The 21,335-nt window shown below is 41.0% G+C and overlaps 1 non-coding gene across 1 annotated transcript; it reads right to left on the bottom strand.

The window, feature by feature from the left end:
• Positions 1-714: 714 nt before the first annotated feature.
• On the bottom strand, positions 715-818 carry LOC130958381 (small nucleolar RNA R71). Its single transcript, XR_009077506.1, has one exon. It is a non-coding gene; the product is annotated as a small nucleolar RNA R71 (small nucleolar RNA).
• Positions 819-21,335: the final 20,517 nt, after the last annotated feature.

The raw sequence follows: 21,335 nt of genomic DNA, 5'->3' as shown, positions 1-21,335 counted from the left end.
CTTCTCTCTTATTCTATTTAATTATTTATTTACTAACACTTCTCTTCACCTCTCTTCATCTAAATATTTGAACCCACTCTTCTTCACTCCTCTCCCCTTTCTTCTTCTACTAACATAAAGGAATCTCTATACTGTGACATAGAGGATTCCTCTTTCTTTTCTTGCTTTCTTCTCTTTCATATGAGCAGGAACAAGGAAAAAGGCACTCTTGTTGAAACTGATCCAGAACCTGAAAGGACTCTGAAGAGAAAATTAAGAGAAGCTAAGTTACAACAATCTAAAGGTAACCTTTCAGAAATATTAGAGCAAGAGAAGGAGATGGCAGCCGAAAATAATAATAATGCAAGGAGAATGCTTGGTGACTTCACAAAGCCAACGTCCAAATTTGATGGAAGAAGCATCTCCATTCCTGCCATTGGAGCCAACAATTTTGAGCTTAAGCCTCAACTAGTTGCTTTAATGCAACAGAACTGCAAGTTTTATGAACTTCCATCTGAAGATCCTTATCAGTTTTTAACTGAGTTCTTGCAGATTTGTGAGACTGTTAAGACGAATGGAGTTGATCCTGAAGTCTACAGACTCATGCTTTTCCCTTTTGCTGTAAGAGACAGAGCTAGAATATGGTTGGATTCACAACCTAAGGATAGCCTGGACTCCTGGGATAAGCTGGTCACGACCTTCTTGGATAAATTCTTTCCTCCTCAAAAGTTGAGCAAGCTCAGAGTGGATGTTCAGACCTTCAAACAAAAAGATGGTGAATCTCTCTTTGAAGCTTGGGAAAGATACAAGCAGTTGACCAAAAGGTGTCCATCTGACATGTTTTCAGAATGGACCATATTAGATATATTCTATTATGGTCTATCTGAGTTTTCGAAAATGTCATTGGACCATTCTGCAGGTGGATCTATTCACCTAAAGAAAACGCCTGAAGAGGCTCAAGAACTCATTGACATGGTTGCAAATAACCAATTCATGTACACCTCTGAGAGGAATTCCGTGAATAATGGGACACCTCAGAGGAAGGGAGTTCTTGAAATTGATGCTCTGAATGCCATATTGGCTCAGAACAAAGTGTTGACTCAGCAAGTCAACATGATCTCTCAAAGTCTGAATGGATGGCAAAACGCATCCAACAGTACTAAAGAGGCAGCTTCTGAAGAAGCTTATGATCCTGAGAACCCTGCAATAGCAGAGGTAAATTACATGGGTGAACCTTATGGAAACACCTATAATTCATCATGGAGAAATCATCCAAATTTCTCATGGAAGGATCAACAAAAGCCTCAACAAGGCTTTAACAATGGTGGACGCAATAGGCTGAGCAATAGCAAGCCTTTTCCATCATCTTCTCAGCAACAGACAAAGAATTCTGAACAAAGCACTTCCAATTTAGCCAATCTAGTCTCTGATCTGTCAAAAGCCACTTTCAGTTTCATGAGTGAAACAAGATCCTCCATCAGAAATCTGGAGGCACAAGTGGGCCAGCTGAGTAAGAAAGTCATTGAAACTCCTCCCAGTATTCTCCCAAGCAATACAGAAGAGAATCCAAAAGGAGAGTGCAAGGCCATTGATGTAATCAATATGGCCAAATGCACAAGGGAGGAGAAGGACGAAAATCCTAGTGAGGAAGACCTCCTGGGACGTCTCTCAAGCAAGAAGGAGTTTCCTATTAAGGATCCAAAGGAATCTGAGGCTCATATAGAGACCATAGAGATTCCATTAAATCTCCTTCTGCCATTCATGAGCTCTGAAGACTATTCTTCCTCTGAAGAGGATGAAGATGTGACTGGAGAGCAAGTTGCTCAATATTTAGGAGCCATCATGAAGCTGAATGCCAAGTTGTTTGGTAATGAGACTTGGGAAAGTGAACCTCCCTTGCTCATTAATGAACTAGATACCTGGATTCAGCAAATTTTACCTCAAAAGGGACAAGATCCTGGCAAGTTCTTAATACCTTGCACCATAGGCACCATGACCTTTGAAAAAGCTCTATGTGATCTGGGGTCATGGATAAATCTTATGCCACTCTCTGTAATGGAGAAGCTGGGGATCATTGAGGTATAACCTGCCTTGTTCTCATTACAATTGGCAGACAAGTCATTGAGACAAACTTATGGAATAGTAAAGGACGTGTTAGTAAAGGTTGAAGGCCTTTACATCCCTGCTGATTTCATAATCTTAGACACTGGAAAGGAAGAGGATGAGTGTATCATCCTTGGAAGACCTTTCCTAGCCACAGCAGGGGCTGTGATAGATGTCAACAGAGGTGAATTAGTCCTCCAATTGAATGGGGACTACCTTGTGTTTAAGGCACATGGCCATCCCTCTGTGACAAAAGAGAGTAAGCATGAAGAGCTTCTCTCAGTTCAGAGTCAAGAAGAGCCCCCACAGTCAAACTCTAAGTTTGGTGTTGGGAGGCCACAACCAAACACTAAGTTTGGTGTTAAGACCCCATATCCAAACTCTAAGTTTGGTGTTGGGACTATACAACATTGACCTGATCACCTTGTGGCTCCATGAGAGCCCACTATCAAGCTATTGACATTAAAGAAGCGCTTGTTGGGAGGCAACCCAATTTTATTTATCTAATTTTTATTTTATTTTATTTTATTGTTATTTTGTGTTTTATTAGGTACATGATCATGTGGAGTCACGAAAAAAAATATAAAAATTAAAAACAGAATCAAAAATAGCAGAAGAAAAATCACACCTTGGAGGAAGGACAGACTGGCGTTCAACGCCAGTAAGGAGCATCTGGCTGGCGTTCAACGCCAGAACAGAGCATGAATCTGGCGCTGAACGCCAGAAACAAGCAACATTCTGGTGTTTGAACGCCAGCAATGTGCCTTGAGAAAAGCTGGCGCTGAACGCCAGTAACAAGCATGGAACTGGCGTTCAACGCCAGAAACATGCTACATATGGGCGTTGAACGCCCAGAACATGCTTCACATGGGCGTTGAACGCCCAGAACGTGCATCACCTCGGCGTTTAAACGCCAGAATGGTGTACAAAGGCATTTTACATGCCTAATTGGTGCAGGGATGTAAATCCTTGACACCTCAGGATCTGTGGACCTCACAGGATCCCCACCTACCTCGCCCTCTCTCTCTCCATTCATGGTCATCCCTTCTGTTTTCCATTCACCACTCACATCCATCCACTCTTCCCCATACACCCCACCTACCTTCAAAATTCAAAATCTCTTTCCCACCCAATCCCACCCATATAGCCGAATACACACATCCCTCCATCTCCTCCATATCTTCTTCTTATTCTTCTTCTTTTCTTTCTTCTCTTGCTCGAGGGCGAGCAATTTTCTAAGTTTGGTGTGGTAAAAGCATAGCTTTTTGTTTTTCCATAACCATTGATGGCACCTAAGGCCAGAGAAACCTCAAAAAAAAAGGAGAGAGAAAAGGGAAGACAAAAGCTTCCACCTCTGAGTCATGGGAGATGGAAAGACTCATCTAAAGGGTTTATAGCTCAGTGGTAGAACATTTGACTGCAAATCAAGAGATCCCTAAGATACCTCAGGGGATAAATTGCCCTCCACACAATTATTGGAGAGCAACTAAGGATAGGAGCACCAAAATTACTAGGGATCATCCAACAGAAGCAAGGAAGAGACATAAAGGAGCTCAAAGAGCACCATTAGTTCTTCAAGAAGGCGCCACCCTCACTAAAGTGGACTCATTCCTTGTTCTTATTTTTCTGTTTTTCGTTTTTATTTATGTTATATGTTCATCTATGTTTTGTGTCTCTACTTCATGATCATTAGTATGTAGTAACCATGTCTTTAAGCTATGAATAAAATCCGTTAATCCTTCACCCCTCTTAAATAAAAAAAAATGTTTTAATTCAAAAAGAACAAGAAGTACATGAATTTTGAATTTATCCTTGAATTTAGTTTAATTATATTGATGTGGTGACAATACTTTTTGTTTTCTGAATGAATGCTTAAACAGTGCATATTCTTGATCTTGTTGTTTATGAATGTTAAAATTATTGGCTCTTGAAAGAATGATGAACAAAGAGAAATGTTATTGATAATCTAAAAAATCATGAAATTGATTCTTGAAGCAAGAAAATGCAGTGAAAAACAAAAGCTTGCGAACAAAAAAAGAAAAAAAATGGCGAAAAAAATAGAAAGAAAAAAGAAAAAGCAAGCAGAAAAAGCCAATAGCCCTTAAAACCAAAAGGCAAGGGTAAAAAGGATCCAAAGCAAAAGAGTGTGCTTAAGAGCTCTGGACACCACTAACTGAGGATTCTAGCAAAGCTGAGTCACAATCTGAAAAGGTTCACCCAGTTATGTGTCTGTGGCATTTATGTATCCGGTGGTAATACTGGAAAACAAAGTGCTTAGGGCCACGGCCAAGACTCATAAGTAGCTGTGTTCAAGAATCAACATACTTAACTAGGAGAATCAATAACACTATCTTAAATTCTAAATTCCTAGAGAAGCCAATCATTCTAAACTTCAAAGGAAAAAGCGATATGCTAAAACTATTCAGAAGCAAAAAGCTACAAGTCCCGCTCATCTAATTAGAATCAATATTCATTGATATTTTGGAATTTATATTATATTCTCTTCTTTTTATCCTAATTGATTTTCAGTTGCTTGGGGACAAGCGACAATTTAAGTTTGGTGTTGTGATGAGCGGATAATTTATACGCTTTTTGGCATTGTTTTTAGGTAGTTTTTAGTAAGTTCAAGCTACTTTTAGGGATGTTTTCATTAGTTTCTATGTTAAATTCACATTTCTGGACTTTACTATGAGTTTGTGTGTTTTTCTATAATTTCAGGTAATTTCTGGCTGAAATTGAGGGACTTGAGCAAAACTCTGAAAAAGGCTGACAAAAGGACTGCTGATGCTGTTGGAATCTGACCTCCCTGCACTCAAAATGGATTTTCTGGAGCTACAGAACTTCAAATGGCGCGCTCTCAATGGGGTTGGAAAGTAGACATCCAGAGCTTTCCAGCAATACATAATAGTTCATACTTTATTCGGGAATTGACGACGTAAAGTGGCGCTCAACGCCAAGTACATGCTGCTGTCTGGAGTCAAACGCCAGAAACACGTCACAACCCGGAGTTGAACGCCAGAAACACGCTATAACTCGGCGTTCAACTCCAAGAAAAGCCTCAGCTCGTGGATAGATCAAGCTCAGCCCAAGCATACACCAAGTGGGCCCCGGAAGTGGATTTATGCATCAATTACTTACTCATGTAAACCCTAGTAGCTAGTTTAGTATAAATAGAACATTTTACTATTGTATTCAGTGTCTTTTTGACCATGTTTCATCTTTGGTCTTAGTTTTGTATTATTCTTCATCTTAGGAGGCCATTGATCATGTTTTGGGGGCTGGCTATTCGGCCATGCCTGAACCTTTCACTTATGTATTTTTAACGGTGGAATTTCTACACACCATAGATTAAGGGTGTGGAGCTCTGCTGTACCTCAAGTTTCAATACAATTACTATTATTTTCTATTCAATTCTCTTTTATTCTTATTCCAAGATATACGTTGCACTTCAACTTGATGAATGTGATGATCCGTGACACTCATCATCATTCTCACCTATGAACGCGCGTGACTGACAACCACTTCCGTTCTACCTTAGGTCGGGCGCATATCTCTTAGATTCCCCAACAGAATCTTCATGGTATAAGCTAGATAGATGGCGGCATTCATGGGGATCTGGAAAGTCTAACCTTGTCTGTGGTATTCAGAGTAGGATTCCGGGAATCTAGAAAGTCTAACCTTGTCTGTGGTATTCCGAGTAGGATTATGGTATTGAATGACTGTGATGAGCTTCAAACTCCTGAAGGCTGGGCGTTAGTGAAAGACGCAAAAGAATCAAGGGATTCTATTCCAACCTGATTGAGAACCGACAGATGATTAGCCGTGCTGTGACAGAGCATAGGACCATTTTCACTAAGAGGATGGGATGTAGCCATTGACAACGGTGATGCCCTACATACAGCTTGCCATGGAAAGGAGTAAGAAGGATTGGATGAATGTAATAAGAAAGTAGAGATTCGAGAGGAGCACAGCATCTCCACATGCCTATCTAAAATTCCCACCATAGAATTATATGAGTAACTATTTACTATTTTATTTTCTGTTTATTATTTATTTTCGAACTTATCATAAACCATTTAATCTGCCTAACTGAGATTTACAAGGTGACCATAGCTTGCTTCATACCAACAATCTCTGTGGGATCGACCCTTACTCACGTAAGGTATTACTTGGATGACCCAGTACACTTGCTGGTTAAGTTGAACGGAGTTGTGAGATTCTCTAACAGTACCTGTAACTCTTTTGGTCCAACAACAACACTAAGCTGTTGGTGCCATTACCAGGGATTATTAAGATCCCAATTCATCATACCATGATCTCTTTGGTGTATTTTTTAGAACTAATATTTAAATTTCATACAAGTGCAAAGAGACCAACTTTGAGGATCACAATTTCGTCCACCATCCACCAACATATAGCTTTCCATAGAAGGAGCCATGCGTGTTTGGAGAAGAAGACAGTGAGAAAGCAGAGGTTCAGATGATAGAGCATCTCCGGTACCTCAACCTGTTCTTCATTACTAAACCACAAGTATCATTCATTTCATGCTCTTTTACTTTCTACAAACAAAACCATTTTTATTATTAATTTCCTAACTAAGAGTACAGGATAACCATAGCTTGCTTCAAGCCGGCAATCTCTGTGGGATCGACCCTTACTCACGTAAGGTATTACTTGGACGACCCAGTACACTTGCTGGTTAGTTGTACTGGAGTTGTGAAAAGTGTGATTCACAATTCCGTGCACTAAGGAGCCAAGCCCACTAGAACACGCCTCAGTGGAGGACATGGTTAAAGTGGAGGATGTTGAAAAGAAAGATGAAGTACAAGACACGGTTGAAGAAGAAGCAACTCAACCAGAGAATGGCGCACTAGAAGGAGCTAAGGATACCAAAGATGCCACCCCTATCCCATTTTCACACCTTGCAAGAAAGCCCAGAAAGCAAATGGAACTTGACCCAAAAATGGTAGAAATCTTCAAAAAGGTAGAGGTAACTGTTCCCCTTTCTTATGTTATTCAGCAAGTACCTAAATATGCAAAGTTTCTAAAGGATTTGTGCATACATAAGGATAGGATTAATGAATTAGAAAATATTCCTTTAGGTAGTTCTATATCTGCTTTAATGGGAGATATACCTGAAAAATGTAGTGATCCAGGTCCATGCATGGTTAACTGTACCATTGGGGATTTAATATTTTCTAACTACATGTGTGATTTAGGAGCGCGCGTGAGTATTATGCCTTTGTCTATATATAATTCCTTGAGGCTCCCTCCCTTAAAAAGGTCGGCAGCTCATTTTGTGTTAGCAGATAAAAGCATTATTACAGTGGTTAGAATTGCTAAGGACGTGCTAGTGAGCATCAAGGAGCTCACATTTCCCATTGACTTCTATATCTTGGAGATGCCCCAAAATGACTCAGGAAAGTCGTCATCCATCTTGCTCGGAAGACCATTCCTGAAGACCTTAAAGTTCAAGTTGGATGCATTCTCAGGAACCTATTCATTTGAGATAGACGGCCGAGCAGTGAGCTTTAATCTGAATGAGGCTATGAAGCATCCTCCGGAAGACCATTCCATCTTCCAATGTGACATAATTGATGAGACAGTGGTTGCAGTTCACTAGGAAGCAATAGAAGAGATGCATGTGGAGCAAGGTCCAAGTGTGGGGAACCCTTCTGAACATAATGAGGACAATATGCCATCATCACTGGCTCCAAACGATCCAGTGCCCAGTCAGGTGCAGAAATTGGAGTTAAAACCCCTTCCACCCCACCTCAAGTATGCTTACCTTGAGGACAATCAGAAGCTCCCAATTATTATTGCAATGGAACTCACATCCCAACAGGAGGAACAGTTGCTTGGTGTGCTGAGAAGACACAAGAAAGCAATTGGGTGGAGCTTGGCGGATATAGTAAGCATCAGTCCTCAAGTTTGTGAGCACAAAATATTTTTAGAAGAGGAAACAAGGCCTGTTCGTCAACCCCAAAGAAGACTGAATCCCACCATTTTGGAGGTTGTCAAGAAGGAAGTGACTAGACTGCTGGAAGCAGATGTCATTTACCCCATCTCAGATAGCGAATGGGTCAATCCAGTGCAAGTGGTGCCCTAGAAGTCTGGAGTCACAATAGTAAAGAATGAGCAAGGAGAGCTCATAGCAACTAGAATGTAGAACTTCTGGAGGGTATGCATTGACTATAGGCGTCTCAACCAGGCCACTCGTAAGGATCACTATCCCTTGCCATTCATTGATCAAATGCTGGATCGCCTGTCAAGTAAATCGCATTACTGCTTTTTAGATGGTTATACAGGTTATTTCCAGATTCATATTGATGACAAGTCATCATATACCCATTTTTCAAGCTAATTTCACTTGTTTTGTTAGCATTTATGCACTTTCTTGCATCCTAAGTAAGTGATTTGGATTGAAAATGCATAACTTCTCTAAATCAAGCAACCACCATGAAATTAATGTTAAATCATGAGGTTTAAGCTAATTTTAATTGCATTTTAATTGATTTATAAGCCTCTTGAATTTAGTGATACTTTGAGTGGTTGTTTTGATTTATTGTAGGTGAAGAAAAGAAAAGAAAATGCAAAGCGTGGCCTAAAAAGTGTAGCAAGAAAAGGAAAGCGTGGCCTAAAAAGTGTAGCAAGAAAAGGAAAGCGTGGCCTAAAAGGAGAGAAGCGTGCCGCATGGCAATGGGGGAAGCAACATTGCCCTCCACAAGGGCAGGCTGCCCTCTAGGAGAGCAACATAGAGAACCAAACAAGAATAGGCAACTCTGCCCTGCCCACTCCAAGGGCAGAGCACAAAATGGTGCCTTGGGACCAAGAGAAAGCAAACTCTGCCCTGCCCTTGTGGAGGGCAGAATCGGGCACTTCAAGGAAAGAAATCAAGAAAAAAAGGTCACCCATGCATGCTACAAGGTTCGAACAAGGGACCATGAGGAAGCCAAGGACTAAGGGTGATTGCCGTGCCAAGAAGCCAAGAAAAAATAGCGTGTTTGCCTCCTCCCAGTTTCGAACACGGGCCATGAAGATTGGGGACATTGCCCTGCCCTTGGCGCGGGCAGGGCAGCATTTGGAAGGCACATGAACTTGGCGCACCAAGAAGCACCAACGCGCGCACCAAATCCTTCCTTGGCACGATCCGCGCGCACCAACCCGTCCCTGGCGCATCAAACTCTTCCTGCCCTGCCCTTGGCGCGGGCAGGGCAGCGTCCCACGCACCAACGCGCATCCTGGCGCACCAATTTGCTTCCTGGCGCACCAAATTTCTTTCTGGCAGCACCAACGCGCGCAACTCCTCAAATCTGGCGCATCAACTTTTCTGCCCTGCCCTTGGCACGGGCAGGGCAGCCTCTCAAGCACCAAACTCGCGCCAGACTCGCACCAACTCGCACGTTGCCGCACCAAGACTCGAGCCATGCATCAATTTTCTGCCCTGCCCTCCACAAGGGCAGGGCAGCCTCCTGGGAGTGAATTTCATGGGCCGAGAATTTAAATTAAAATCCCATTTTAGTTCATTTCTTCACAAAATCAAAAGCCCATCCAAGTCCCAAAATCCAAGAATAGAAAGTGTATAAATAGGAGTTAGTTTGATTGAATTAGGACCTTTACTTTGAGCTTTGAATTTTTGCTTTTACCTTGGCTTTTGAATTTCAATTTCTTTGAGCTTTCTTGAGAGACTTGTCCGAGCACTAAGAGGATCAAGGGAGAATTGATTGATCTCCTTCCTCATTCTCACTTGGGCAATTCTACTCTTCTGTTTTCTGAGTATTGGGTGTGTGAAATTGGGGAAATTCTGTCCCAATTCCCATTCAAGCTCTTTGCACTATGTTTCTGCATAATTGAATTCCAATTCTGTTCTTCCATTGCTTCATCTTTAATTTCGTCAATTGCTTAGATAATTCAGATCTGGGAAGGAAATTGGGTTTTAGGCTCTGCTACCTAAGCCCTTGGGTCCTGAGATCACAACTCATTTTGGGTTCTTCTGTGAACCTTTACTGCATCTTATTTTCTTTTTGTTTGAATGATATTTGCTTCTGATTTAATTTCTGCTCAATCCATTGCTGCAATTTACTTCTTCTTTGTTTAGATCTTGCAATCCCATTCCTCAATTCCCTTTTATATTCAAGCCATTTATCTTTCTTGCCATTTAAGTTACTGCAATTTAAGTTTCTTGCACTTTAAGTTTCAGTCATTTACTTTCTTGCTCTTTAAGATTCTGCAACTTTACAATTCTGTTCTTCAATTTACTGCACTTTTCCCTTCCCCCTTTACATTTACTGTCATTTAATTCTTGTTAAACACAAATCACTCAACCAAAACTTGATTCGCTTGACTAAATCACCCACTAAACTAAAATTGCTCAATCCTTCAATCCCTGTGGGATCGACCTCACTCATGTGAGTTATTATTACTTGATGCGACCCGGTACACTTGCCGGTGAGTTTTGTGTTGGATCGTTTTCCACACATCAAGTTTTTGGCGCCGTTGCTGGGGATTGAAATAGATTGACAATGATTAAGTAAAGTGGAGGTCTAGATTAAGCATTTTTCTTTTCTGTTATTCTAATTCTCACTAACACACTAACTGTTTGAATTTTTGCTTAAACTAACTAAACCTTCATTCTAGCTATAGATTGAAGTTCCATAGTATTTCTGGGTTTGTGTGTTTATTGTTGTGTGTTTGTATGTCAGGTATAGGAAGATCCTCTACTATCCACTCTGAAATTGATCAAAGGACTCTTTGGAGAATAAGAAGAGCTGAAAGAGGGAAGAATATTGTTGGAGAAGAAGAAGAATCTGAGGAGGAATTCCAAGATATGGAAGGAGATACCAATCAACCAGGAGGAGGAGCCAACAATAACCAACAGAGAAGAGTCTTGGCTTCATACACATTTGCAAATGCAAAGCATTGTGGGAGTAGCATTCTTCCTCCCAATGTCAATGCAAACAATTTTGAACTCAAGCCACAACTCATCACTCTGGTTCAAAACAATTGTTCTTTTGGAGGAGGGCCTTTGGAGGATCCAAATCAACATCTGTCTACCTTTTTAAGAATTTGTGACACAGTGAAGACAAATGGTGTACCTCCTGATAGCTACAAGCTGCTACTCTTCCCATTCTCTCTCAGAGATAAAGCCACTCAATGGCTAGAGACCTTTCCAAAAGAAAGCATCAACACTTGGGATGACTTGGTGAGCAAGTTTCTTGCCAAATTCTATCCCCCTCAAAGAGTCCTAAGGTTGAAGACAGAGGTTCAAACATTCACTCAAATGGAGGCCGAGAACTTATATGAAGCATGGGAAAGATATAAGGCTCTATTGAGGAAATGTCCCCCAGAAATGTTTACTGAATGGGATAAGTTGCAAAACTTCTATGAAGGACTCACTCTTAAAGCTCAAGAAGCTCTTGATCACTCTGCAGGAGGATCCTTGCAACTCATGAAGACCACAGAGGAAGCTCAAAACCTCATTGAGATGGTGGCCAACAACCAATATTTCTTTGCTCATCAAAGACAACGCCAACCATCACAAAGAAGAGGAGTAATGGAGTTGGAAGGAGTTGATTCAATCTTAGCTCAAAACAAGATGATGCAGCAGCAGATTCAACAACAATTTGAGCAAATGGCTAAGAGAATTGATGGCTTGCAAGTGGCAGCAGTGAGCACCACAAGCCAACCCCCAACCACTTGGGTGCAAAGTGAAGAAACTCAAGAAGAGCAACAACAAGAGCAAGTCCAATACATGCACAACCAAAATCCTGGAACAAATGAAGTCTATGGTGATACCTACAATCCATCTTGGAAGAACCATCCCAACCTCAGATGGAGAGACAACCATAACCAAAACCAACAACCATGGCAAAGAAACACAGGCCAAAACAATTGGAAAAACACAAACCATAACCCCCAGCCAAACACTAACCAAAACTCATACAGAAAACCACAAAACAACTACCCAAATTCTAACCAATGCCCACCTAATAGCCACCCAACTAACCAAAACACTTATCATCACCCATCTACACCCCAAAATCAACCCATCTCACAAGACTCACAGAGAATCACCAATCTAGAGCTGCTCATGGAGAAACTGATGAAAAACCAAGAAATGACAACCAAGAATCAAGAAGCCTCCATGAAGAACTTAGAGAGGCAGATTGGACAAATCTCCAAGAAGATCTCTATTGAAAAACCATCAAGTTCACTACCTAGTGACACCATTTCCAACCCAAAGGAAGAATGCAAGGTGGTGCAACTAAGAAGTGGAAGAGTGTTAACAGATGGTAGCCAAGGAGCAACAAAGAAGCTTATGGAGAATGACACTGAGCCAACAAAGAATGATGAAGCCATCAACAAAGACACAATAAGCAAGAGTGCTCCAGAACAACTCACAGAGGAAGACAACAAGCCACAGAATTTGAAGAAAGGAAAGAAAATCATGGAAGAACCAATTCCAAAACAGCATCAAGTGGAGAAGAGCTCAACACCACCACTACCTTATCCACAGAGATTTCACAAGGAAACAAAGGACCAGCACTTCCACAAATTTCTTGAGACTTTCAAGAAGCTAGAGATTAACATACCCTTGGCAGAGGCTTTGGAGCAAATGCCTTTGTATGCCAAGTTTCTAAAGGAGCTCATCAACAAGAAGAGACAGTGGAATGAAAAGGAGACTGTAATGCTCAGTGAAGAATGCAGCGCACTCATTAAAAAGGGACTCCCTCCCAAACTTGAGGACCCTGGAGGTTTCTTCTTACCATGCACTATTGGGAACTTATTCATTAACAAAGGGATGTGCGATCTAGGAGCAAGCATAAATCTAATCCCATATTCTTTAGTGAAAAAGCTTGGCATAGAAGAGGTGAAACCAACAGAGATGACTTTGGAATTGGTGGATCAATCAATAGTCTATCCTAAGGGGCTGATTGAGAACCTTTTAGTTAAGGTTGGCAAGTTCATCTATCCGGCAGACTTTGTGATCCTGGATTCTTCAGAAAATGGAAATGACTCCATAATACTTGGTCGACCATTTTTGGCCACTGCTAGAGCCATTGTGGACATAGAGCAAGGAGAGTTAACCCTTAGGATGCATGAGGAGAGCATCATCCTGAAAGTCTTCCCAAAATCACAAAGGGATGAAGAAACAAGCAAAATGAGTGATGGTCTCCTTCCAAAGCAATCAACTGAAAAGGAAGCAGGGGTAATCAGCAAAAAGGAAGGCATCACAACTCAAGTAACTGCCAAGAAAGGAAGATTAACAAGCAAGAAAAAGATGAAGAACAAGAAAAAGGCTCACAAAGGGTGGAAGAACAAGAAAATCCCAACTGAAGGATTCTCTAAGGGTGATAAGGTGCAATTAGTATACCAACAGCAGGGAGCAGAAGATTATTACACTGTCAACCAAATACTTTCTCTTGAGCATATGGAAATTGAGCATCAAAGCACACAGAGAAAGCTAACAGTGAGAGGTGACAAGCTGAGACATCACCAACATCAACCACCTTAAAGGGAGGTTAATGTCAAGCTAATGACAATAAAAGAGCGCTTCATGGGAGGCAACCCATGGTTTAAGATTTCTGTATTCTCTTATTTAATAAGCTATGATCCCTCTGAATATGATCTTGACTTTTCATGCCTGGTAAATGCATATATCATTTTGAAGCACATGGCAAACTTCTAAGTTTGGTGTACCTTAAGGTACACCCACGTTCATTGTTCAAAAAAGAGGATTGTCTTTTAGAACATATGCATAATTCTTTTAATGAAGCATATGACCAAACACTAAGTTTGGTGTCTGCATGTGCAACAATGTTCAGAGGATTATTTTCCAATCATGAACTCAAAACCATACAGACAAGGGATCATACATCAATATTTTTTTTTTTTAAATACATCAATTGTGAGATTGGTTTGCAATTGCTAAGCCATCCCCTAAATAAAGGATAAGTTTGGTGTTCACCAACTTTTAACATCTTTAATTAAGGGGAATAATTGACCAAAAAAATTTATTTTAAATAATAATAAACAAAACAAAATAATTCTTTTTCTATTAAATACGAATTAATTGCCAACGGCCATATTAATGATCTAAGGCTAGCTATCTTGATTCTTGCAGGAGAAAAAGATTAAGACAAAACTCAAGGAAGGGCCACGGCTAGGAGGAGCTATGTGAGGGAGGTCACATGTGCCTAGGAGAACGTGCTCATGGGGAACAAAATTTGCATGCATGCAACATTGGACACCGAAGTGCATGCAGCCAATGGGAGGATGATCCTCGTCAAGCCTCAACCATGCATGCAGACCGTTCATTCCATGAGTCCTTGAGATGACCAACTCAATCTTAGCCCTTCATGAACACTAACGGATCCTTCTTCATTCATTCTTTGTGGTTTTGTTGAAAAGCTTGGAAACATGGCCTATAAATAGCCATTGCACCAACACGGCACTCACATTCCCACTCAAGCCACTTTCATATGAAACCACACTCTACTCCACTTCCAAAACCAACATAATTCCCTTACATCACACATCAAAACCAAACCAAAACTCTTCCCAAACACAACACATATTTCTTCTACTCCTAATTCCTCTTTCTTTTCACTTTAATTTTCAATGGCCTCCTCAAGCTCACAAAGAAGGCCGGGAAAAGAGCCTATGATAACCGAGCCTCCAACCTTTGATGCAACCAAATTTAGATCCCAATTCCATGAAGGGAGATATCATAGGTTCATGAAGGCAAAGAATGTCATCTATGAGAAAGGCCTTGATTTAAGGGAAGGAGAATACCCCATCATGAGGCAAATTACTAGAGAAAGAAGGTGGGAACTCTTGTGTGCTCCTCTGACTGACATCAGTGCAGTAATGATTAGGGAGTTCTATGCAAATGCTGCGAAAGAAAACAAAAATAGTGCTCCCTACACAAGTTATGTGAGAGGGGTTGAAGTGAGTTTTAGCCCAGCTGCTATCACAAGAGCTCTCAAGTTGAAAACCATAACTTATCCAGAGCTTAGTTATGAGGCTAGGTTGCAACGGGAAAATAATCCTGATGAAATTCTGCAGGGGTTATGCATGGAGAATACTGATTGGGAAAGAGATTCAAAGGGAGTTCCAAGTCACATAAGGAGGATAAATCTTACTCCTGTGGCTAAGGGATGGTATGAAATAGTAAGGAGATCTATCCTTCCTACTGGAAATGCATCTTGGGTCACAATCAAAAGAGCACTCTTGACATACTGCATCTTGCATGGAGGTGAGATCAACATTGCACAACTCATAGCTGACAGTATTCAAGAAATGGCCAATAGCACAAGTGATGAGCGGATAATTTATACGCTTTTTGGCATTATTTTTAGTATGTTTTTAGTATCTTTTAGTTAGTTTTTATTATATTTTTATTAGTTTTTAGTTAAAATTCACTTTTCTGGACTTTACTATGAGTTTGTGTGTTTTTCTGTGATTTCAGGTATTTTCTGGCTGAAATTGAAGGTTCTGAGCAAAAATCTGATCCAGAGACTGAAAAGGACTGCAGATGCTGTTGGATTCTGACCTCCCTGCACTCGAAGTGGATTTTCTGGAGCTACAGAAGCCCAATTGGCGCGCTCTCAACGGCATTGGAAAGTAGACATCCTGGGCTTTTCAGCAATATATGATAGTCCATACTTTGCCCAAGATTTGATGGCCCAAACCGGCGTAGCAAATCAGCATCAGAAATTCCAGCGTTAAACGCCGGAACTGGCATAAAACTTGGAGTTAAACACCCAAACTGGCATGAAAGCTGGCGTTTAACTCCAGAAAAGGTCTCTACACGAAATTACTTCATTGCTCAGCCCAAGCACACACCAAGTGGGCCCGGAAGTGGATTTTTCTGTCATTTACTCATTTCTGTAAACCTTAGGATATTAGTTTACTATTTATAGGACCTTTTGACATTGTATCCGTATCTTATGACCTCATAACACTTTTTACACGTTTCTTGTACCTTCCACGGCATGAGTCTCTAAACCCCATGGTTGGGGGTGAGGAGCTCTGCTGTGTCTTGATGGATTAATGCAATTACTACTGTTTCTTATTCAATCATGCTTGCTTCCATTCTAAGATATCACTTGCTCCTAACCCGGATGAATGTGATGATCCGTGACACTCATCATGCTCTCAACCATGAACGTGTGCTTGACAACCACCTCCGTTCTATTTTAGATTAAGTAGATATCTCTTGGGTTCTTTAATCGGATCTTCGTGGTATAAGCTAGAACTGATGGCGGCATTCAAGAGAATCCGAAAGGTCTAAACCTTGTCTGTGGTATTCTGAGTAGGATTCAATGACTGGATGATTGTGACGTGCTTCAAACTCCTGAGGGCGGGGCGTTAGTGACAGACGCAAAAGAATCACTGGATTCTATTCCGGCCTGATTGAGAACCGACAGATGGATAGCCGATGCTGTGACAGAGCATCAGGGACATATTTCCAATGAGAGGATGGGAGGTAGCCATTGACAACGGTGAAACCCTACATACAGCTTGCCATGGAAGGAGCCTTGCGTGTTTGATGAAGATGACAGTAGGAAAGCAGAGATTCGGAAGATGGAGCATCTCCAAAGCCTCATCCTATTCTCCATTACTGCAAAACAAGTACCTTTTTCATGTTCTTTTGCTTTTTACCATCAATCCTGATAATTTCCGATATCCTGACTAAGATTTACAAGATAACCATAGCTTGCTTCAAGCCGACAATCTCCGTGGGATCGACCCTTGCTCACGCAAGGTATTACTTGGACGACCCAGTGCACTTGCTGGTTAGTTGTGCGGGATTGCAAAAGTGTTATTGCAATTTCGTGCACCAAGTTTTTGGCGCCGTTGCCGGGGATTGTTCGAGTTTGGACAACTGACGGCTTATCTTGTTGCTTAGATTAGGACTGTTTATTTTTGTTGGTTTAGAGTCTTTTTAGTTGAGTCTAGTTTCATATTCTAAGTTTGGTGTCAATTGCATGCTTTTGTTTTTCTTTTAAAATTTTCGATTTTGCATGTTCTTAGTCCCTTTTTGATTCATAAAATTTCTAAGTTTGGTGTCCTCTTTGTGTTTTCCTTTAAAATTTTCGAAAATTAGTGTTTGATTTTCTAAAAATTTTAAGTTTGGTGTCTTTTTGTGTTTTTCTCTTTCCTCTTTTCAAAAATCAAATCTTTTTCATAAAAATTTTTCAATCATATATTTTTAATTGCTATTTTCAAAATCTTTTTAATTAACTGATTGATTTAGTTCTCAATTTGCTTTGATCTTGTTTTCTTTTTGATTTTCGAATTTTTTTTATTTTAATTTCCTTTTGTTTTATTTTAATTTTTCGTTTAAATTCAAAAAAAAAAAAAACAAAATTTATCTCTTTGATCATTATCATTTCCCTTTTGTCCATTATGGACTTAAGTGGGATTAATCAGTCCAAAAGGACTCTGGGGTCATATGCTAACCCCATTACAGCTGCATATGGGAGTAGCATCTGTATACCTCCCATCAAAGCAAGCAGCTTTGAGCTAAATCCTCAACTCATTATCATAGTGTAGCAAAATTGCCTGTATTCCGGTCTTCCACAGGAAGAACCTACTGAGTTTCTGGCACAGTTCTTACAAATTGCTGACACAGTACATGATAAAGAGGTAGATCAGGATGTCTACAGACTATTACTGTTTCCATTTGCTGTAAAAGATCAAGCTAAAAGGTGGTTGAATAACCAACCTACAGCAAGCATAAAGACATGGAAACAGTTATCAGACAAATTCCTGAATCATTTCTACCCTCCAAAGAAGATGACACAGCTAAGGCTGGACATCCAAGGCTTTAAACAAGAGGATAATGAATCCCTTTATAATGCCTGGGAGAGGTATAGAGGTATGCTTAGAAAATGCCCCTCTGAAATGTTTTCAGAGTGGGTACAGTTAGACATCTTCTACTATGGGCTCACAGAAAAAGCTCAGATGTCTTTAGACCACTCAGCTGGTGGATCTATACACATGAGGAAGACAATTGAAGAAGCTCAAGAGCTTATAGACACTGTTGCTAGAAACCAATACTTATATTCTAGCAATGAGTTCGTTCCAAAAGAGGAGGTCATGTCATTAGTCACTGATCCTAATCCTCAAGAACAGATGAATGAGCTTAATCAACAATTGCTCTTGATGACAGAACAGTTAGCAGAATTTAAAGAAATGCTCCATGATACTAAGGTTGCTAACAAAAGAATAGAACTGCAGTTGAATCAAGCAAAACAGCAAATATCTGAACAGATAACAGAGGAATGTCAAGCAGTTCAACTGAGGAGTGGGAAGACACTAGTTAACACTGCTCAAAAGAGCAAAAAGCCAAACAAGGAACAATTGACAGAGGATAACCAAACCACTGTTCAAAATCCCTCTGAGGACAGTAAGAGCCCAGAGAGGAATGTTATTGGCGTTCAAATGCCAGAAAGGGAAGGAAAGCTGGCGTTAAACGCCCATTCCTTGCCCAATTCTGGCGTTCAAACGCCAGAAAAGGGGGAAAAGCTGGCGTTTAACGCCCATTCCCTGCCCAGTTCTGGCGTTCAAACGCCAGAAAAGGGGGAAAAGTTGGCGTTCAACGCCCATTTTCCTCCCAATCCTGGCGTTCAAACACCAAGGGAGAATCAGACACCTGAGAGTGCTGATAATAATACTTCCAACAAGGCCTCTTCAACCACTTCTGTAAGGAATAAACCTGCAGCATCTAAGGTTGAAGAATATCAAGCCAAGATGCCTTACCCTCAGAAACTCCGCAAAGCGGAACAGGATAAGCAATTTGCCCGCTTTGCAGACTATCTAAGGACTCTTGAAATAAAGATTCCGTTTGCAGAGGCACTTGAGCAAATACCTTCTTATGCTAAGTTCATGAAAGAGATCTTAAGTCATAAGAAGGATTGGAGAGAAACTGAAAAAGTGTTTCTCACTGAAGAATGCAGTGCAGTCATTCTGAAGAGCTTACCAGAAAAGCTTCAAGACCCTGGAAGCTTTATGATACCATGCACATTAGAAGGTGCTTGCACCAAGACAGCCCTATGTGATCTTGGAGCAAGCATCAATCTAATACCTGCATCCACTATCAGAAAGCTTGGGTTGGCTGGAGAAGTCAAACCAACCAGGATATGCCTCCAACTTGCTGATGGCTCCATTAAACACCCATCAGGCATAATAGAGGACATGATTGTCAAGGTTGGGCCTTTTGCCTTTCCAACTGACTTTGTGGTGCTGGAAATGGAGGAGCACAAGAGTGCAACTCTTATTCTTGGAAGACCTTTCCTAGCAACTGGACGAACTCTCATTGATGTACAAAGAGGGGAAGTAACCCTCAGAGTCAATGAGGATGAGTTCAAGTTGAATGCTGTAAAAGCTATGCAGTATCCAGACACACCAAATGACTGCATGGGCACTGACTTTATTGACTCTCTGGTAGAAGAGATCAATATGGCTGAAAGCCTAGAATCAGAGCTTGAGGACATCTTCAAAGATGCTCAACCTGATCAAGAAGAACTAGAGGAAGTAAAGGAATTTTCGAAAATTCCTCAGGAGGAGGATAAACCTCCCAAACCTGAACTCAAACCTCTACCACCATCCCTGAAATACGCATTTCTGGGAGAAGGTGACACTTTTCCAGTGATCATAAGCTCTGCTTTGAACCCACAGGAAGAGGAAGCAATGATCCAAGTGCTAAGGACACACAAGACAGCTCTTGGGTGGTCCATAAGTGATCTTAAGGGCATTAGCCCAGCTAGATGCATGCACAAAATCCTGTTGGAGGATAATGCCAAACCAGTGGTTCAACCACAGAGGAGGCTAAATCCAGCCATGAAGGAGGTGGTGCAGAAAGAGGTCACTAAATTACTAGAGGCTGGGATTATTTATCCTATTTCTGATAGCCCCTGGTGAGCCCTGTCCAAGTTGTTCCCAAAAAGGGAGGCATGACAGTGATTCATAATGAAAAAAATGAATTGGTTCCTACAAGAACAGTCACAGGGTGGCGCATGTGTATTGACTACAGAAGACTCAATACAGCCACCAGAAAGGATCATTTTCCTTTACCATTCATAGACCAAATGCTAGAAAGACTAGCTGGTCATGATTACTACTGCTTTTTGGATGGCTATTCAGGCTACAACCAAATTGCAGTAGATCCTCAGGACCAAGAGAAGACAGCATTTACTTGCCCTTCTGGCGTGTTTGCCTATAGGAGAATGCCTTTTGGTCTGTGCAATGCACCTGCAACCTTTCAGAGGTGCATGCTCTCTATCTTCTCAGACATGGTAGAGAAATTTCTGGAAGTCTTCATGGATGACTTTTCAGTATATGGAGACTCATTCAGCTCCTGTCTTAACCACCTATCACTTGTCCTGAAAAGATGCCAAGAGACTAACCTGGTTTTAAACTGGGAGAAATGTCACTTTATGGTGACTGAAGGAATTGTCCTTGGGCACAAAATTTCAAGCAAGGGAATAGAGGTGGATAAGGCAAAGGTAGAGGTAATTGAAAAATTACCACCACCTGCCAATGTTAAGGCAATCAGAAGCTTTCTTGGGCATGCAGGATTCTACAGAAGGTTTATAAAGGATTTTTCAAAAATTGCCAAACCTCTAAGTAATCTGCTAGCTGCTGACACTCCATTTATCTTTGATAATGAGTGTCTGCAGGCATTTGAGACCCTGAAAGCTAAGCTGGTCACAGCACCAGTTATCTCTGCACCAGATTGGACATTGCCATTTGAATTAATGTGTGATGCCAGTGATCATGCCATTGGTGCAGTGTTGGGACAGAGGCATAACAAGCTTTTGCACGTCATTTATTATGCCAGCCGTGTTCTAAATGACGCACAAAAGAACTACACAACCACAGAGAAAGAGTTACTTGCAGTGGTTTATGCCATTGACAAGTTTAGATCCTACCTAGTGGGATCAAAGGTGATTGTGTACACTGACCATGCTGCTCTTAAATACTTACTCACAAAGCAGGATTCAAAACCCAGGCTTATCAGATGGGTGTTGCTTCTGCAAGAGTTTGATATAGAAATAAGAGACAGAAAAGGGACAGAGAACCAAGTGGCTGATCATCTGTCCCGAATAGAACCAGTAGCTGGGGCGTCCCTCCCTTCTACTGAGATCTCTGAGACTTTCCCAGATGAGCAACTCTTTGCCATTCAGGAAGCTCCATGGTTTGCAGATATGGCAAACTATAAAGCTGTAAGGTTTATACCCAAG

The sequence above is a fragment of the Arachis stenosperma genome, chromosome 10 (assembly GCF_014773155.1).
Source record: "Arachis stenosperma cultivar V10309 chromosome 10, arast.V10309.gnm1.PFL2, whole genome shotgun sequence".
Classification (NCBI taxonomy): Eukaryota; Viridiplantae; Streptophyta; class Magnoliopsida; order Fabales; family Fabaceae; genus Arachis; species Arachis stenosperma.
This window is presented reverse-complemented; position numbering and strand designations above follow the sequence as displayed.